The 19,248-nt window shown below is 36.4% G+C and overlaps 1 non-coding gene across 1 annotated transcript; it reads right to left on the minus strand.

Annotated features, from left to right (window-relative positions):
* Positions 1-14,502: 14,502 nt before the first annotated feature.
* Positions 14,503-14,576, minus strand: TRNAD-GUC (transfer RNA aspartic acid (anticodon GUC)). Its single transcript has one exon. It is a non-coding gene; the product is annotated as a tRNA-Asp (tRNA).
* Positions 14,577-19,248: the final 4,672 nt, after the last annotated feature.

A 19,248-nucleotide genomic window follows, 5' to 3' on the forward strand; every position in this document is an offset into this window, starting at 1 on the left:
AAAATTTATTGTAGATATATTAAAATTTGTGAGAAAATTTTAAAATTTTAAAATAATTTAAATACAGTTTCCATTTAACTTAATATATAATCTTAATTATTTTACCTTTACTTTTATGTAATTTGACTAGGTTAAAATGTTTTATTATAATTATTATTATTATTATTATTAAATTTTGACCAAATCAAAATGTTTAGAAGACATTACAACATTTTTACATACTGGAGCGCGGAGAGCGTCTTTCTAGGAAATTACTTTTAACCTTTATTATTTTTTAATTGAGCCCACATGCAATGTTTACAAACATTTACACCACTACACATCTCCCGATAGCTTTTTGCTTTTAGATTTAATTTAAAAAATGTTAAAAAATAAAATTAAAATAAAATATTTTGATTTTGAAATGAGTTACGGCTTTTAGGCAAGTGGTATTGATAAGTCATGGTATTGGCCATGATACTATAACAAAGCCTATTTACAAGTGAATAATATCCATGGTATGATGGAGTGAATATCCATGGTTAAAAATCTTGTTATATTGTAAGTAATAAGTTTTAATTTAAAAATGTTATAAAATTAAATTAAAATAAAATATTTATAATTTTTTCTTTTTAATTTTGAAATGAGTTATTGTTCTTGGGTATGTGGTATTGATAAGTCATGGTATTGCCCCATGGTATTGTAAGAAAGCCTATTTAAAAGTTAATAATAGACATGGTAAAACGAGGGTGAATATTCATGGTTAAGAATACAAATTCTGATAAAATCAGCATTTTTTTTTAAATCTTGGTTATAGCTATCAAACTTTAGGATTTTGGGTGCCCAGGGGTTCTTGATGGTGCCAAATCCCTTTCCACCATCAAAAAACAATTCAAACACTCCAACATTCTGATTAAAATCAGCATTTTTTTAAAAATCTTGGTTATAGCTATCAAACTTTAGGATTTTGGGTGCCCGGGGGTTCTTGATGGTGCCAAATCCCTTTCCACCATCAAAAAAACAATTCAAACACTCCAACATTCTGATTTTTTGAATTTTTTTTACTGGATTTCGGCAAGAAATATGCCATCCGCGCAAATTTGTGGTGTCGGTAGACAACACCTGTTCTAAATATTATTTTTTTATGTGCTTATTAATTAAATTTAAATATGGTTATTGAATCATTATTTTCATTTATATGGTAAAATGAATGTTAAATTATAAGTACTATTTATATGTTATATTTTAATGTGATATGTATACTATGCCTTTCTTTTATCTAAAAAATTGTTCATAATTTTATAAATAAAAATAAAATTACAATATAACAAAATTTGAATTTAAAAAATATTTACATCTAACACCTACACATCTACCCTATAATAGGTTGTAAAGTGTGGAACAACAAATTAAATTGAATCTATTTATTATTTTTAATAATTTATTTTTTTAATAATTTTAAATTTCGCTGACATTATGTTTTATTATTATTATTTTTGACTTAATGCTTCATTTTAGGTGCCACTACGACATCTCCTCATATCATATCAATATGTAGAGCACCTCTAAGTACAATGGATGTAAATATAATAAACATATATTGTCTTAGACAAATATATCATGAAAACATATTATTGATGGAAATTATATAATTAGAGATATTAGTAAAACTAGTTCTAATTTTTTAAGCAATTGTACATTCCTGTAATTGGTATAAATAAATCTTAACTCCATTTCTATCTTGTATCTAGAGGATCAAATCCCAAAAAACACAAAAAATCAATCCCTTTCTGTATTACAACGTTATGATTGATTTGCATTAGTTTTAAGAAAGTACCAATCTAGAAAATCTAAAGAAAAATATGCCGATTAACTCTCCACTTTCACCATCCTAATTTATCTCTCATTATTTAAAACATGTTAAATTAAACATAATTACAGAAGTTCTCTTAAACTTATTATGTCAAATACATATTTTAAAGTTGCATGCATATTCAAATTTTAGTCGTCTATGTTGAAAATATAACTATGCTTGATCTTCATAATTATCATTGTGCTTGTATCAATTTGTATTTAATGTAAAAAAAATTAAAAAATAATTGTTATTATTATTCATTTCTAATCAAAACATGTTCTTCATGTTTGTAAGATTATTTAATTCAAAAGAAGAATTTATGTTGAGTCAAAAGAAATGAATTTTGTAAGAAAAAGGAAAAGGAAATTTACTTGAGTAAAAAACTCAAATTTGTCATCCACAAGACCAAGTCGGCCCTCCTGGACAAGTCGACCTAGAGAGGCACCTATTCAACCTCCTGGGTGTGTATATATAGAGAGCAACTCGAACTGAATCATTCACTCACTTATCATCATCCATTTTTGTGTTAAGAAGAGAAGAAGACCAACAAAAAAGAAGGGAAAGAGGGCAAAGTCAATAGAGAGAGAAGGAGAAGTCAAAAGAAAGAGAAAGATTTGTTTTTTGGTCTTCTTCTACTCACATGTGCTAAGAAACTAATGGGACTACGTGTCCAAAATTGTAGGGTGAGGTTACAGGTCTGAATTATGTGATTCGACCAGTTTTGATGAAGTTTGAACAACATTGACTTAGTTAACTTTGAATTTTTGAAGACGTCTTGGTGGAGGGATGACTTGGGATCTATGTGGCAGTCTTGGTCTTGGTCTTGGGTCTTGGATATCTCACTTTTGTTTATTCTATATGAAGAAGAGTTGTTTGTGTTTTCCCCTATGTGGGATTTTCCCCTAGATTGGAGCTTATATTTTTGGGTTCTTTGTCTTTTATGATCTTCACATTTTATGTTTTGGTAATTGTTTGATGAAAAGAACATAATAATAGGAATAAGAAGTCAAAAAATATTCACAAGAAATTATCAAGTAAGAGAAATCAACCCTAAATCTACAAGCATATTGGTTTCTCAACATGGTATGAGAGCTAAGGTTAAGGGGAAGTAACTGGAAGATCACAAGTTGTTGGTTTATCATTGCAATAGGTACATCAAGGCTAAAGAAGAGAAGCTTAAAGAAATAATCTAAGAAGTTTGATACAAAGATCTGTAACCTATGTCCTAGAGAAGATCAAAGTTAAATGTTACTTCAGAAAGAATGAGACAATGATACTCTATCTCTACAGTAAAGGACCTCTTCTATAACTTCTTATGGACAAGTCTGAACAAGATTTCGTGTGAACAATTGATGATGAAGAATCAATTTGAAAAATATGAACCTGTTCAAATTAGATCAAGACCTTCTAACCACCATAATATACATCATGATATATAAGATCAAACACTTGAAGGATTATACGAAGTCTGTACCATACCATTCCTACATTCAAATTTGTGTCTTTGTGTTAGATCAAAGTCACCTGAATTTCCTAAAGAAAGAACATGACAATTCTAAGAGATTATTGCAAAAATTATGAAGACCATGTATAGGATCTCAAGACATAAATGATGACATCAAATAACAGTAACATATGTCCAAGATCCAAACCTATGATAACATTTGTAACCCATGTAATCTAAATTATTTGTGGAGGAAGATGAAGAATTCTCTTCTAGCTTACTCAAGGTTGAAGGCCAAGCTCATAAGAGTCATCTTTATAAAATGATCAAAGTATGTCTAGAAATTCAATGTATGTGGAGTTTTGAATTTCTGAAAACTTTGTGGAAGATATATGAATCTCTGAACTACATGAGGCAAGTAACAAATCAATCTACATCCCTACAGAATGAATATTTTCATAAGCATATTATCTTTGATGCAAGTTTTGTGAATGTAAGAACCCTAATGTAATATGTTATGGGAATATACCTAAGGCATGCAAACTTCTTGAAGTACTATACCAAGAAGAAACAAAGTATCTACAAAACAAATACAAATGGCCTGAACCTATCCAAACCTTACTGTGACATTATATTATTACCATGGCATCCAAAATCTTCTATGGAACTATAATTGTCTACGAGTTATAAATTCATATATTTGCCTCGATCAAAGGACAAAATTCATATGAAGAATAGAAATGTACATTGTAATATGAAGTTGAAGGAACTACATGGCTCAATCGATTTGAGTTTCTGGAAGTCAAAACAAAGAATACAGCAGGAGGTATACTCACTCTTTAGAATCCTAAAAAAGTTGGTATTTTAGAAGCTGAGGCATCTAGGGATTACCTATTAGTGGTCATGCAGCCTGCAGGAGACAAGGAAACCTACCTAGTCACGAATGTGTATGGTCCCCAAAGAATGGATGGAAAACTCAAATTTCTAGATGCTCTAGAGGATCTCAGAGACAGACATTCAGACATTCCATGGATCTTGGGGGGTGATTTCAACATGATTAAATCACTTTCAGGAAAAAAAGGGGGAACCAGAGTTCTAAGTAAAGAATCTTTGACATTTCAAACTTTTATAGACAATAAGAAGCTAGTGGACATTGTAACGAGTAATGACATCTTTACTTGGAGCAATAAAAGAGGAGGAGAGTCTCAAGCAGCCTCAAAATTAGACAGATTCTTAATCTCTGAGGACCTTATGCTCAATGGCAAAGAAATAGAAGCAAGAGTTCTCCCCTTTGGAGGCTCAGATCACTAGCCGGTTCAACTGGAGGTTCAAGGCATTGGTACCCCTAGGAACAGACCTTTTTTATTTGAGAACATATGGCTTTCCCACCCAGATTTCATCAGAAACATTACCAAATGGTGGTCAGAAGACTTGAACATTCAGGGCATAAGAATGTTCCTTCTTCAGAAAAGACTAAAACACATCAAGCTTAGGCTCAAGGATTGGAACAAGAAGGAATTTGGTAACATTTTTGAGAAAAAGAAATCTGTGGAAGGTAAAATGCAGGAACTCAACCAAACCCTTATCATGGATGGCTTTGATGAAGTTAGAAGTGATCAAGCCACCAAATTTCATCAAGACTGGGAAAATTTATGTCAACAAGAGGAAATATTTTGGAGACAAAAATCCAGAGTTCAATGGCTAAAATAAGGTGAGCGTAACACTGGATTTTTCCATAGATCCACCATGGAAAACAGAGCTCATAACATAATTTCTTCTATCAAGGATGGGGAAGGTAATATTCTCAATTCTCATGAAGAAATAGAAGCAATGCTAGTTCAACACTTTCGAGGCATAACAAAGTAAACCTGTTATGAAAGAGAGCACTCAATCAGGAACTTCACTCGACATATACCTACGCTGGTGTCTAGAGATGATAATTTCAACCTTAACAAGCCAGTGATGGAAGAGGAGGTTAGTGAGGTCCTCAAGGAAATGCAGAATGGTAAAGCGCCAGGCCTGGACGGTTTCAACGTAGACTTCTTTAAAGCTTGTTGCGTATTGTCAAACAGGATATTCTTAATGTAGTAGAAGATTCAAGGATCAATAGAACTATTTTGAAAGTGCTAAACACCTCCTTCTTAGCCCTGATTCCTAAACAGGAGGTAGCTCTAACACCTGATAAGTTTATACCTATAGCCTTGTGCAATGTGGTTTACAAGATTATATCAAAATTTGTGGCCATAGACTTAAACCTCTTCTTCCTACCCTGGTTTCGGTGGAACAATCTGGATATGTGGAAGGAAGGAAAATCCTTAATAACATCATTCAAGCTCATGAGGTGGTGCATTCTCTGACTTGCAACAGGAAGGCTGGAATGATCATGCAATTAGACATAGCCAAAGCTTATGACAAGTTGAATTGGACCTATGTCAGGAAAGTTCTCATTGCTTTTGGGTTTGATCACAACTGGGTAAGATGGGTCTTGGTCCTGGTAATTTCCTCTAGCTTTTCAATTCTGGTCAATGGTTCGCCCTAAGAGACTTTTACCCCTTCTAGAGGCCTCAAATAGGGTGACCCACTCTCTCCCTTTCTTTTCATCCTCATGATGGAAGGACTGGAACAGTCTATCAAGCATGCAAAAGACGTTGGTAAGATCAGAGGGCTCCAACTTTCTGATAGTGGATAGACCTTGACTCATCAACAATTTGTTGATGATACCATGTTGTAGGGAATCCCCATAGTTAAAGAAGCTCTTGCGTATAAACAAATCCTAAGTGACTTTGCCAAGGCTTTAGGTATGGAAGCTAATCTCTCCAAATCTAAGATTTTTTTTTTTAATACTAATATTGCTATTCATAGGAACATCTTTAGAATTCTGGGTTTTCAAAGGGAAACTCTCCCCTCAAAATATTTGGGAATTCCTCTAATTTCCAAACCATTTCACAAGAACATCTGGGAGCCGGTGATTAATAAATTGCAAGATAAAATCAAGAAATGGACCATGAGATCCTTAAACTTGGCCGGAAGGTTGGTGCTTACAAACTTTGTTCTTCAATTAATTCCAGTCTTCTTGCTATCATCTCTCCCAGCTCCTAAAGGAGTCTTGCATCAATTCAGAACCATACAAAGAGACTTTCTCTGGGGCAAAGGGGAAGAAAAGAAGAAATGGACCTTGGTTGCCTGGGAAAAAGTTTACAAACCAAAAAACCATGGGGTTCTTGGATTAGATGATCCTCAGATTCTAAGCAAGGTTTTAGGAGCAAAATTATGGTGGCGCTGGGTAAAAGAACAAGAGGCTCAGTGGGCTAAAATTTGGAAAGCAAAATACGCTAGCGCATGGCAGAATAATGATCTTATAAGGATGGATGGAAATATTAAAGGATCACACATTTGGAGCACGGCCTCGGAGAATAGGGGATTAGTCCAAGACAACAGTTTTTGGGAAATTAGAGAGGGAGACTTAGCTTTATTTTGGGAGGATAGATGGAAAAAAGAACCTATCCTGCTAAAAGAGGACTTGAAGGATCTCAAGGCAGAGACAGATACTAAAGGACTATCCAAGGTAAAAGAATTTTGGGATCAAACCAACAGTACAGGAAAATGGAGAACATGGAGGAACTTTAGAGTCAGGGATGATAATCCCCTAAAAGATAAGGTTGAAACACTAATGAGAGAGTTAAATCAAAGGAAAATTTTAGTGTCAGGGGGGCATGACCACCTGAGATGGGGCAGCAACAATGAGGGTAATTTTAATCTTAAGGAAGCTAAACTCATCCTCCTTGAATTGAATTCCCTAGCTTCGGATAAGGTTTGGAAAAATATATGGAGGCATCAAGGTTGGATGAAAATTAAACTCTTCATGTGGTTGGTTCAGCACAAAAAAATGTTGACCTGGGATAACATTCAGAAGAGGGGTATCCTGGGGCCTTCCAGATGCCAGCTCTGTGAAGTTCAAGAGGAAACAATGGAACACCTTCTCAACAATTGCATTTTTACCTCCTGGTTGTGGGACTCCTTTGCCGACATCTTCCAACAGTCTGATAGAGACAAAGGAAGCATTATCAACACCTTAAACAACTGGAGGAGCAACTTCTCAAATGTGGAAGTTCTGGGATCAGCTTGGGCTCTTACGCCAAGTTTTATAATTTGGAATGTTTGGAAATAAAGGAACAATAGAATCTTCAAGAATGAAAAGAAGTCTTCCCTCTACCTTTCTGAACAGATCTTAAAATAGCTTAAGGAGACGGTGAGTGCTAGCGTCAAAAACCTCCCTTCGAATCCACCCTCTGTTACAAATTTGAGGATTCTCAAGAAGCTAGGGCTACAAGGACTTTTTCCTCAGGGCCTGGAAAGAAAGGTTTTAATTTTGGATTCTGAATTAGATTTCTGGCATCCTCCCCCTAAGGGCTTTTTGAAATACAACATTGATGGTGCTTCAAAAGGCAACCCGGGAACTGCTAATCATGGCGGGATTTTAAGAGATGACAAAGGAAATATACTTTTCATCTTCTATTTCCATTTAGGAAGAGCCACCAACAATATGGCGGAATTAATGGCTATGGAGCACTATTCAGAGCTCCTGGTGCAGAGCAATCGACATAATGTGATAATTGAAGCTGATTTTGAGTTAATCATTAACTCGGTCAAGAAAATCAGCTGGGGGACAAAGCAGGAAAAAGCCTCAAGAAACTGGAGGTTGATCCAGGTCTTTCAATGGATTCACAATCATCTCCAAAGCCTTCGAACAGTCAGCTTCAAACATGTGCGAAGAAAGGCTAATAAACTGGCGGATCTCCTGGCCAATCAAGGAGTTATCAGTAAAGAAAATAGGGTCGTGATGAATTGGCTTGAGCTACCTCAGAACAGATTAAAAGCAAATTGCCACGACCAAGCAGATGAGGATAGGATGGTGTTTTGGCACAGAGCCATGGAGGCGGGGTTCAGATGAATCTGTTGCTTCATGATTGAAGGAAGGTTCACAGTCGGGTCCTTTTTGGGTTGCAAGCATTGGTCAGCTTTCGCAATCTGGGTCAATACTTTAAAATCAGCTCCAATGGGTAGTAGATTGGGCGATTCAGTTTTTTGGAGGACAGGCAGGATGGCGGGCGCCTCATCTCAAAGAAAGCCAAGCAGAGATGGTGCAGCATACGGCCGGAAAAGGGAACTCTCGGCGGCCTCGAAACCATTAGTTTTTCTCCTTTTTTTCGGAATACTGCGTCCAAGGCGGTATCTCGGTGATTGCACGCCTTGCAAGCGGGTAGTGGTTTTCCCTTTTTGGGTGTGATTCCATTCAGCGAACTCCACGTGGTAGTGGGGTCGGATGGAAACCCACCCTCATCGCACGCTATTGTTTGGAAATGTTGACTAGTGTGATATGAACCTCAACCATCAGATCTCACAAGGCGGATCTACGAATGAGATTGTTTGAGCATGTTGGGTAAACGTCATGCTTCTTCACCCTGTGATATCATCCGTAGCCGCAGGATCGGGAGTGAAGATCCGACGGCTAAGATTAATTATGCAAGTTGAGAAAATGGTGGTAGGTGCCAGGGTTTAGCACTTTCGGCGGGATGTAACTTGTGCTTGGTGGGAAGCACCCATCCTTTTCATGCCAAAGCTTAGCGAGTTTTCAATTAATCGGACTTGATTCCTTTTTTGAACAGTACAATTGGTTACGCTTTGGGTCCGTCTCTTTTTTCGGGCTTGCAAGTCTCTGCAATGTATTTCTTTTGTAAGTTTAGTGTGAGGTTTTATCCTTGATCCTCAGTTTTACAAGGATTTTTGTAGTTTATGTATTTTATTATTGATTAATGAAATAGAAGGTCTGACTCTTGCTCTAGAAAAAAAACAAAAAAAGAGTTTGGAGGAACTACATCTATAAAAGGAACTGAAATTCTCATTAGAAGTTGAGTCTCAATTAAAAAGAAATGAATTACCTACTAAAATTGATAAGGTTTATAGTTGTGAACTTTAATCATTATAAGTCCTGTTATATCTCCATGTAGAAATATCTATGCAAATATATTTTAAGGTTGATGATGTAGTTTTTAACCGTGTATGTAACTTAATTGTAAACGAATTCTTAAAAAAATGGAAAAAAATATAAATGGCGAGAACATAAAATATACAAAAATATTTTCTCTTGGAACCAAAACCAGGAAAACCAGATTTTTTTTTCATTATGTTCCTTTCAATGTTACAATAAATTATGTACATGTTGAAGCATTCATAAACCCCATTCCATTAACCATGGATTAGAACATAAACATAGTTCCCTTGAGCGGATCTACAAAATACCTTGGGCAGAAAACCATCATGCCCAAAACCATGTCCAAGGACAATGCACAAAACCATGGGTAGGTAAAAAACCATCATGCCCAAAACCATGTGCAAAGACCATGGGTAGGTCTACCCACCATCATTGGGTTCACCCACTATCCTTGGGTTCGCCTCCCATCCTTGGGTCTGCCAAACAATTATTGGGTTTTCATAAAAAAAAATCCTAGGGCACTACATCGAACCCGTTGCAAGGGGGATACCACCCCCTTGCAAACCCCCCTGTGACCCCTTATTTGCGCCCAGTGCAACATAATAACACTTCGGGCTAGTCATGGAAACAATATAACACATACCCAACAAATGAAGCATAAGCAGTTACCAAGGCTCCTTTCTTATAATTAATAGATGATTGAATGACACCATGAAGCCAACCCATTTAAATCCTGAAATCTCAAATATATCTATGTGGATTGTATGCTTGCTTGAAGGACAAAGAACTAAGATACATTACCTCCCTTCCAATTCATAACGAAAGGACCTACTACATCTATAAAGCTAGTGTAGGTTTTAACCCCATATAGAAATTACCTACATGTGAATTCTAAAACACATAAAATAAACAATGTGAGAGCATAACACATAAAACACATATACACAAAGATTTTCCCCTAGATCCCAAAACCGGGACTACCAGCTTGATTTTTCATTATGTTCCTTTCAATGTTACAATACATATTTATACATGCCAAAGCATCCAATACCATGGACCGAAAACCATCGCGTCCAAAAAACATGTGCGAAAATCATGCACAAAACCATAGGTGGGTCCGCCCAACCCAACATAGGTTTCAAAACCAAAATTTTCCGGGGCGCTGCCCCGGACCCCATAAAGTGGGGTTACGGGTATGCCTCAAACCCCATCTGACTCCCCCTCTAACCCCCCAGTTAACTACATGGGCTACTCGTGGAAAGAATATAACACAACCCAATAGCCAGTCTGTTTGAAAGGAACCAATACAAAGCAAGAAACTTAGCGAGAAAATTGTGAAGGACTTGAAGCATCTTTGATGAACAAAGTTGGCACTTGACAATTGAAGATAAAAAAAAGGACTAGATATTTGCAAAGAAGAGGTAAGGTATGATTGTATAGGAATGTATTATTTTTTTGTACATTTCATTCACTATGCCATGGTGATGATCATTTGAAAGATACGGTCTTGCATATGAAGACTAGGTCTCGTGGTCAAGAAATGATATGGATAAAAGACATGTCAGTAGTATCATTAGGGTTTTCTATCTAACTCAATATAATGCTTCTAGAATTTTCAATTCTTGAATGGAAAGTTTTGATGATTATGGAGAATATAGGGTTTGAAAACCCTAACAAAATTTTGATTTAGAAAAACCTTAAGAATATAAACCCTACTAATTTTTCCTGAAGTAAAAAAGAAAAACATAGTTCTTGAGAATGAAAGGAGTGACATCATGTTGATGTGCGAATAAGGATTGATAAAAAGGTCCAAGATTAAGAACGAGTTGACTCTCCTCAAAAGGCTAAGTATTATATACCTACTTTCTTTACTTATTATTGTTTTTATTTTGCCTATACACTTGTCCTTTTGTTCTTTCATAGTCTTCTAAAGGTTGTTAGTCAAGACAAATATTTATCTAAGCTTGACTAATAGATGGAAGATTTAAAAGAACATAGAAAAACATGAAGACATGAATAAAGTAGCTTGAAGAATATATCAAATGAAGCCAATTAGGGTAGCATGAAAGCAAGATTTAATAAAAGAGGAAGAAGTTTACCTATCTAGAAAGAGGAATGGTAGATCTTGAATAGATAGAACACTACTTGGCAAAAACTATAGAGAAGTTTAAGAGAATATGACAAATCAATGATAAGACTCTTTGGATAGAAGTTGAATAGTTTTGATATCAATGTACTAACAATTGATTGATTTGATGTAAGAACACATTATTTGACAATACTAATGATGCTAGAGTACTACTGATGATTGGAAGAGGATATACTTTCTTGGAAAATCATGAAAACTAATTCAGTTACAAAGGAAGAAGATATGAAGGCTTGTGCAATCAACTCTAAAAACGTTTGGATCCTTAAGATGTTTGATGAACTACTCGACGACATGTTGAATATACATGAATATTGAAAAAGATCCAAGAAGGGCGAAGTTCATTATGATGTGATGAAAATAGGTGCCTAGCAACTACAACAAATCTCCATGGAAGAAAATGTATCCATTGCTTTGATGAGTATTATTGAGACAAGATTAGGCTTGTGGTTATTCCTCCCTAGTTGAGAGGCAATAAGGATGGACACCATATTCTCCATGTGTCATGCACTATGGCCAGGACAAACAACTTTAAGCCTAGTGAAGGAATTGGTAGGAAGAATGGAGGATTGGATAAGCATCTAGGACCGTTACTCCTTGAGGAATGGTATCTAAGAAAATATTACTCTCGAGGATTTATACTCTTTGATGATAGGGTATCCAAGAGAAGAGTAGTCCCGAGGATGAATATTCTTTGAGGATAGGGTATCCAAGATAAGAATAATCCTTTGAAGACATACTTGGTGAACATCCATATGGGTATGTGCCTAGAGAAAGGTGGTGGTGGTGTCCAAATTTATGCCTCCTAGAATTGTGCTATGATCTAATGGAGATATAGAGCTCGTTAGTCCAGGTCTCTCTATATTTGACAATGATGGTTATAATGATAATGATGCTTATCAATTTGAATCCCTTCTTCTGATAATATTTCAATTCGAGAGTATCATGTTGTGTCATTATGAATAGCTCCATAGTTAAGAGGGAGTGTTGAAAATGTAACTAGGTTCGGTCTTCATAACTATCATTATACTTGTATCAATTCATATTTCATGTAAAAAAAAAGAAAAAAAGAAAAAGAAATTATTATTATTATTCATTTCTAGTCAAAGCATGTTCTTCATGCTTCTAGGGTCATTTAAGTCAAATGAAGAATTTATGTTGAGTTAAATGATAGTTATTTGAGTCAAGTCCCATTTGGAATTTTGTAAGAAAAAGGAAAAATAATTTTATTCATGTCAAAAAGTTTAAATTGTCATCCACAAGACCAAGTCGGACCTCCTAGATAAGTCATCCTAGAGGGGCACCTATTTAACCTTCTGGATGTGTATATATAGAGAGAAACTTGACCAATCATTCACTCACTTATCATCATCGATTTTTGTGCTAAGAAGAGAAGAAGGCCAACGAAGAAGAGGGAAAAGAGTGTGAAGTATATAGAGAGAGAAGGAGAAGTCAATAGAGTGAGAAGGAAAAGTCAAAAGAAAGAGAAATCATTTTTTCTAGTCTGCTTCTACTCACACGAGCGAAGATTTTGATAGCACTACAGGTCCAAAATTTCAGGATGAATTCACAGATTCAAATTTTTTGATTTTACCAATTTTGATGAAGTTTGACCAGCATTGACTCAGTTGAGTTTGACTTGTTGAAGAGGACTTGGTGGAGGGATGACTTGGGATATATGTGGAAGTACTTGGATTCAACTAGCTAAAGCCTCATTTTCAACCTCCATTATCCATATGGCGATTACTTCGCAAGGTAGTGGATTGAGTCCTTATTATTTATCCCTTGTATTACCCATAAATGGAAAATTTATCACTACAATATTCCCTTGTTATTTGAAATTTTGGTCTCTACATTCCTCTATTTAAGTCGTTTCCATGGTTTGCCTTATCTGGTCTCAATGATAAACCACACTGGTTGGTTTGAAATGTGTTGGCCAAAAAGTTATGTTATGTGATTTCCACCGAAAGACTTTTCGTAATTCATTATGGGTCACAAAATCCTGAATTTAGAAAAAAACATTTTGTGTATTTTAATATTTCACAATGATCTTGGAATTAGTAATTTTTTACCCAACAAAAAATCCAATCATAGTTAATGGGGGGTTTTATTGCATCGAGAGGCGCTCTACAACCTAGTATGGGGGTAGATCTCAAGTAAAAACGTAAACATAAACATGTAAATATAAACGTAAACCTAAACCTAAACTTACGGTGTAGATATCACCTAAAAACTTAAACATAAACATAAACGTAAACCTATGGTGTAGATATCACATAAAAACTTAAACATAAGGCCGCTCTATTGCTAAATAGAGGATTCTGGTCAAGAGATCGCTGGATGGAAGGCTTCCAGAAGAGATTCTCTTTGAATGTGAAGGTGAGCAGTGATCTCAGATCTTGGATTACGAAAAGCTTCCATTTAGATGTAATTACTGCAAGATTCACGGTCATTTGATCCGGGAATGCCCGTCTAGGGCTAAGGTCACCCTAAAGAGGAAAAGCCCTAGTGCTGCTTCTCCTTCCACACTGGATCGACAAGTTTATGGTCCCTCTGGATCTGATTGCATGGGTATGGATCCAAAGGTTAGTGTGGGCAAGAATCTTCCTGCAGCAGAATCACCAGAGCTGGATCCAAGGGTTAGTGTGGGCAAGAATCTTCCTGCAGCAAATTCGCCAGATCCGGATCTAAGGGTTGAGAGTAGAGTGGAGGATTTGGAGGAACCTTGTTCTCGGAAGAACAAGCGGCTTCGCACCTTGTGTAACTGCTCAGAAGGATATGCTTCTGTTTATCAGATCGGGGATAAGGATTGCAGGGACGGAGTCACTCACTATTCATATGGTGAGGGTGCGTAAGCACGCTCGACTGTCCAGGCCGCCATCGTTTTACAGCCCTCTACTTCTCTAATATATATATATAAGGAAGGGGCAATAAATGAGAAGGGTGAATCAGGATCATATCTGTCTGTTATATAAGGGTTGGTTAGGATCATATCTGTAGGTAGGGATCGAGGAGCCTAGCCTACAGGCAGGCCGACCAAAGGGAAGGGAGAAGCTCGCAACCTTATTCATGCCACTTGGCATGATCGGGGAAAACGGGGTTCGAACCCGCGACTTCTGGCGTGACAGACCAGCACTCTAACCGACTGAGCTATTTCCCCCTTCCAGATTCGGCCCCCCACCCAATAAGTAACTCAAGGTCGAAGGTTTCAAGCTACGCATCCTAGTAGCAAACGCCGGAGACCTACCTCGCGTAGAAGTACTTTGGGCGGCGTTTTTGAACTAAACAAGACACTTCGCGTTTCCACCCTCGCCCTCTTAATTACTTATTGGTTAGTGGGGGTATTTAGAGCGGCTCGTTTGCTCCTCGCCCCTATTAGGACGTCCCTGGGGCCCTTTTATTACTTAGTGGGGGCTGCTGGTCATGAATTATATACGTAATTACGCTTTAGCGAACAATGTTGCTATGGGCATATGTCATTATGCATTTCTGATTCTTTTCTTCGACAATGCTGCTATGGGCATATGTCATTACTTACGCTTTAGGCTCTCATAATCGATCCATACCTAATATCGTATACAAAGAGATATCTCATTATATATGTCATTATGCTTTTTCACTTTTCTTCCAGTCATGATGCGCAAGCAGGCTCGACCATAAGCCCACCACCCAATAAGCATCAAGGACCGGCAGGGTGAGGTACGTTAAGTGACTCGACCTATGCCCCCCCACCCAATAAGTAAAATGAATACGTTAGTGACTCGACTGATAAGGACCGGAGGCGCTCGACCATAGGACCTTTAGGTGCTCGACCATAAGGTCCGTCAGGGGCTCGACTGTTAAGGATGCGTAAGCAGGCTCGACTGTTAAGGCCGCCATCACCTTTAGGTGCTCGACTGTTAAGGAGAGGAGAGGGCCGCCATCGAGAGGATGCGGAGGCAGGCTCGACTGTTAAGGAGAGGACCGGCAACGGGGCTCGACTGATAAGGATGCGTAAGCAGGCTCGACTGTTAAGGAGAGGACCCTTTAGGGGGCTCGACTGATAAGGAGAGGAGAGGATGCGGAGCACGCCCTTTTTTTGACTTATTTGAGAGGGGCCACCCAATAAGTAAATTGAACCTTTCGGGTGCGTAAGCACGCTCGACTAATAAGGACCCTTTAGGGGGCTCGACTAATAAGGAGAGGATGCGTAAGCAGGCTCGACTGTTAAGGAGAGGACCTTTAGGTACTCGACCCCAAGGGAGAGGATGCGTAAGCAGGCTCGACTGTTAAGGCCGCCATCACCTTTAGGTACTCGACCAAGAGGGAGAGGAGAGGTGCTCGACCATAAGGTCCGGAGGCGCTCGACCATAGGACCTTTAGGTGCTCGACCATAAGGTCCGTCAAGGGCTCGACTATTAAGGATGCGTAAGCAGGCTCGACTGTTAAGGCCGCCATCACCTTTAGGTGCTCAACTGTTAAGGAGAGGAGAGGGTCGCCATCGAGAGGATGCGTAAGCAGGCTCGACTGTTAAGGCCACCATCACCTTTAGGTGCTCGACTGTTAAGGATGCGTAAGCAGGCTCGACTGTTAAGGCCGCCATCACCTTTAGGTACTCGACCATAGGACCTTTAGGTACTCGACTATTAAGGACCTTTAGGTGCTCGACTGTTAAGGATGCGTAAGCAGGCTCGACTGTTAAGGAGAGGACCCTTTAGGGGGCTCGACTGATAAGGAGAGGAGAGGATGCGTAAGCAGGCTCGACCATAGGGAGAGGACCTTTAGGTACTCGACTCTTTTTTTACTTATTTGGGGGGGCCAATAAGTAAACCCAAGAGGGAGAGGAGAGGATGCGTAAGCAGGCTCGACTGTTAAGGCCGCCATCACCTTTAGGTGCTCGACTGTTAAGGATGCGTAAGCAGGCTCGACTGTTAAGGAGAGGACCTTTAGGTACTCGACCATAAGGGAGAGGAGAGAAAGATGTTCAAACCTCCGCCTAAGGGGATTGGGTGGGTAAATAGTGGTCGAGCCTTAAAGCGCATCCCCAAATCAAGTTATCGCTTCATTCTTTGGGGGGTTTATATATTGCTCAAGGCTGCCTCTAGCTAGGAAATCACTATCATTATATATGTCATTACGCTAAGGTAAGGATTCGTTAGAAAGAAAGTATAGATAAAGCAACAAACTTAATGTTATTTGAAAATTAATTTGAAATCTTAATCTAATGAAATGGGGTAGATCTCAAGTAAAAAAACATAAACATGTAAATGTAAATAAAATATATCACCTAAAAACATAAACATGTAAATGTAAACGTAATAAACTTAATGTTATTTGAAAATTTAATCTAATGAAATGGGGTAGATCTCATGTAAAAAAACATAAACATATAAATGTAAATAAAAGATCTCACCTAAAAACATAAACATGTAAATGTAAATATAAACATAAACTTAATGTTATTTGAAAATTTAATCTAATGAAATGAGGTAGATCTCATGTAAAAAAAAACATGTAAATGTAAATGTAAATAACTGTAAAATGTAAATGTAATGTGAAAATTTAATCTAATGAAAAAATTAATCTAATTAATCTAATGTCGGTCCTAATAAAAAAACACAGCTCTCCCTAACTATATAAATAACACAAAAACAAAGTGCCCAATTCTATTTATGAGGAAGCAAAGTGTGAAAATATTTCAGGTTCTCTACGAAGTGGGAAACGATTTCGGTGTGAGCAATTTCGATGTCAGAAGGATTTCTAGGTTTGCCTCTGTGAATCTTTTTAATTTTTATTTAGAAAACATGAATGCGCTGATTTTTTTTGCATGTTTTGTTCAATCGAGAAGGTTGTCTTTATATTTTATCTTTTTTCATAATGAATTTCAAGTGGGTTGTCTTTATATTTTATCTTTTTCCATAATTAATTTTGGCTCACAATAAATATTTTTGGTTGTATTTATATTTTATCTTTTTCATAATGAATTTTAGCTCACAATAAACATTTTTCCCTGAGGCTTGCAAATTTGTTCGTTCAAAATGGACAAACTTTTACTTCACTCCAATTTGCCCCGACCCTTGCAAATGTGTTCATTCAAAATGGAAGAATTTTAAAAGTAATCAACCAATTCCAATTTTAAACGAATAAATATAATTAATAGTTATTAGTTTACCGAACAATTAGTTTACCAAACATTGCATAAAGATAATTTAATGCAATCTAAACAGTAGGAAAAAACAAAATTATTGTTGACTTGAGCTTAAAAGTTCACTATTTAATATAATTATTTGTAGACCATGGGCCAAATAATTAATTGAAAAAAATCCATAGGCCAAATAATTAATTGAAAAAAACATTATTAAACATTATTATGAATCCTATGGGCCAAATACCATTTAATGCAATGTTTAATATAATTATTGGTAGACCAACCTAAATTCAAAAATTAAATGTTTGTGTTTCATTCTCAACGTTCCAACAAAAAGTAATGTTGATGTTTCGTTCATATAATATAAAACATACACATAAAACATTGATAATTGTGTTCCCTTGGGCCAAAAGTTAACATTATATATCTTTGGATTATTTCTCATTATATATAACTTTAGTCTTAAAGGACTTCCTTTATGGTAGTTGAAATTTTGGTCATTCAAAATTTGAATAGTGTTTGTGATAAATACATTTACAATTTTTTTAAAGTGTGAGTTACATAATTATTATGTTAATAACGATGAAGTAGAAGTTTGTGATAAGAATGTTTTGTTAATATTAAAATTTTATACCAACCTAGATCCATCTTAACTCCGGATCTATCAAGCACTGAGAGGGATCAAATCTCTTGATGTGCAAACCTCTTTTTTGAGTGCAAAACTTAAGGAAAGGTTTGCACCTCAAGAGATTTGATCCCTCTTGGTGCTTGATAGATCCGGAGTTAAGATGGATCTAGGCTGGTTATGAAATGGAGCAAAGTTTTAGAATATGCTTCCTATATTAACCAATATGAGAAATGTTCCAAAAACATTAAACAAATAAATGAAGATGATAAGGTAAAAACAAATGAGAGAAACAACAAAACATTACATGACAATTTCCTAAGGAAAAACCTTCTAGGGGAAAATACCCACACTCTAATGCATAGTCAATGTATTATTTAGAAAATAAATGGCTATAATAGATTCTAGAGTTTCTATGCTACAAATAAGATCATTTAGAAATAACATAAGGATTCTAGAGAATTTTTTATAGTATAGTATAAGTTAAAACTCACACACACTATTTTCTCAAACTCTACCATTCAATAAATAGGAATAACAAAACAATATACCATTCATGGTATTCCAAGTCTACATGCTAGAAACAACCAACAATTAGGTGGTCAACTAGTGTTGTTTAACATTTTATTCATTTCCACTACTCAACAGTTATTCCTTACTGTTGCTTGACTTTTTTCATTACTATTTCTCAATAATCATTACATGCTCCACTAAAAAGACTACAAGTTGTACAATATACATGTCGCAACATTATCCCACTTGTCAAATACCTTGCAAAATTATATGGAATAATGCATCAAACTATGACATAATTTCTAGGGACCACAAGGCATATAGACTCACAACACCACTTGAACTTACTTATGCTCACCATATTCATCAATGCATATATAATATCATATAAAGCATCAACATTCTCTAATATCACCCTTATATCTTATACCATGCCCCTAGTAGATATCTATATTCCTTGTCCTATTGGTAATTCAAGTACTCATATAACCATTTCAACCTATCTTTGTGACATAGGAGAAAAAACTCAATACTATGTAAACCAAGTTAGCATGGATGATACGCACC

This window comes from Pinus tabuliformis, chromosome 6 (genome assembly GCF_031772625.1).
Source record: "Pinus tabuliformis cultivar Carrire ecotype Pingquan chromosome 6, CPIR1, whole genome shotgun sequence".
NCBI classification, from domain to species: domain Eukaryota; kingdom Viridiplantae; phylum Streptophyta; class Pinopsida; order Pinales; family Pinaceae; genus Pinus; species Pinus tabuliformis.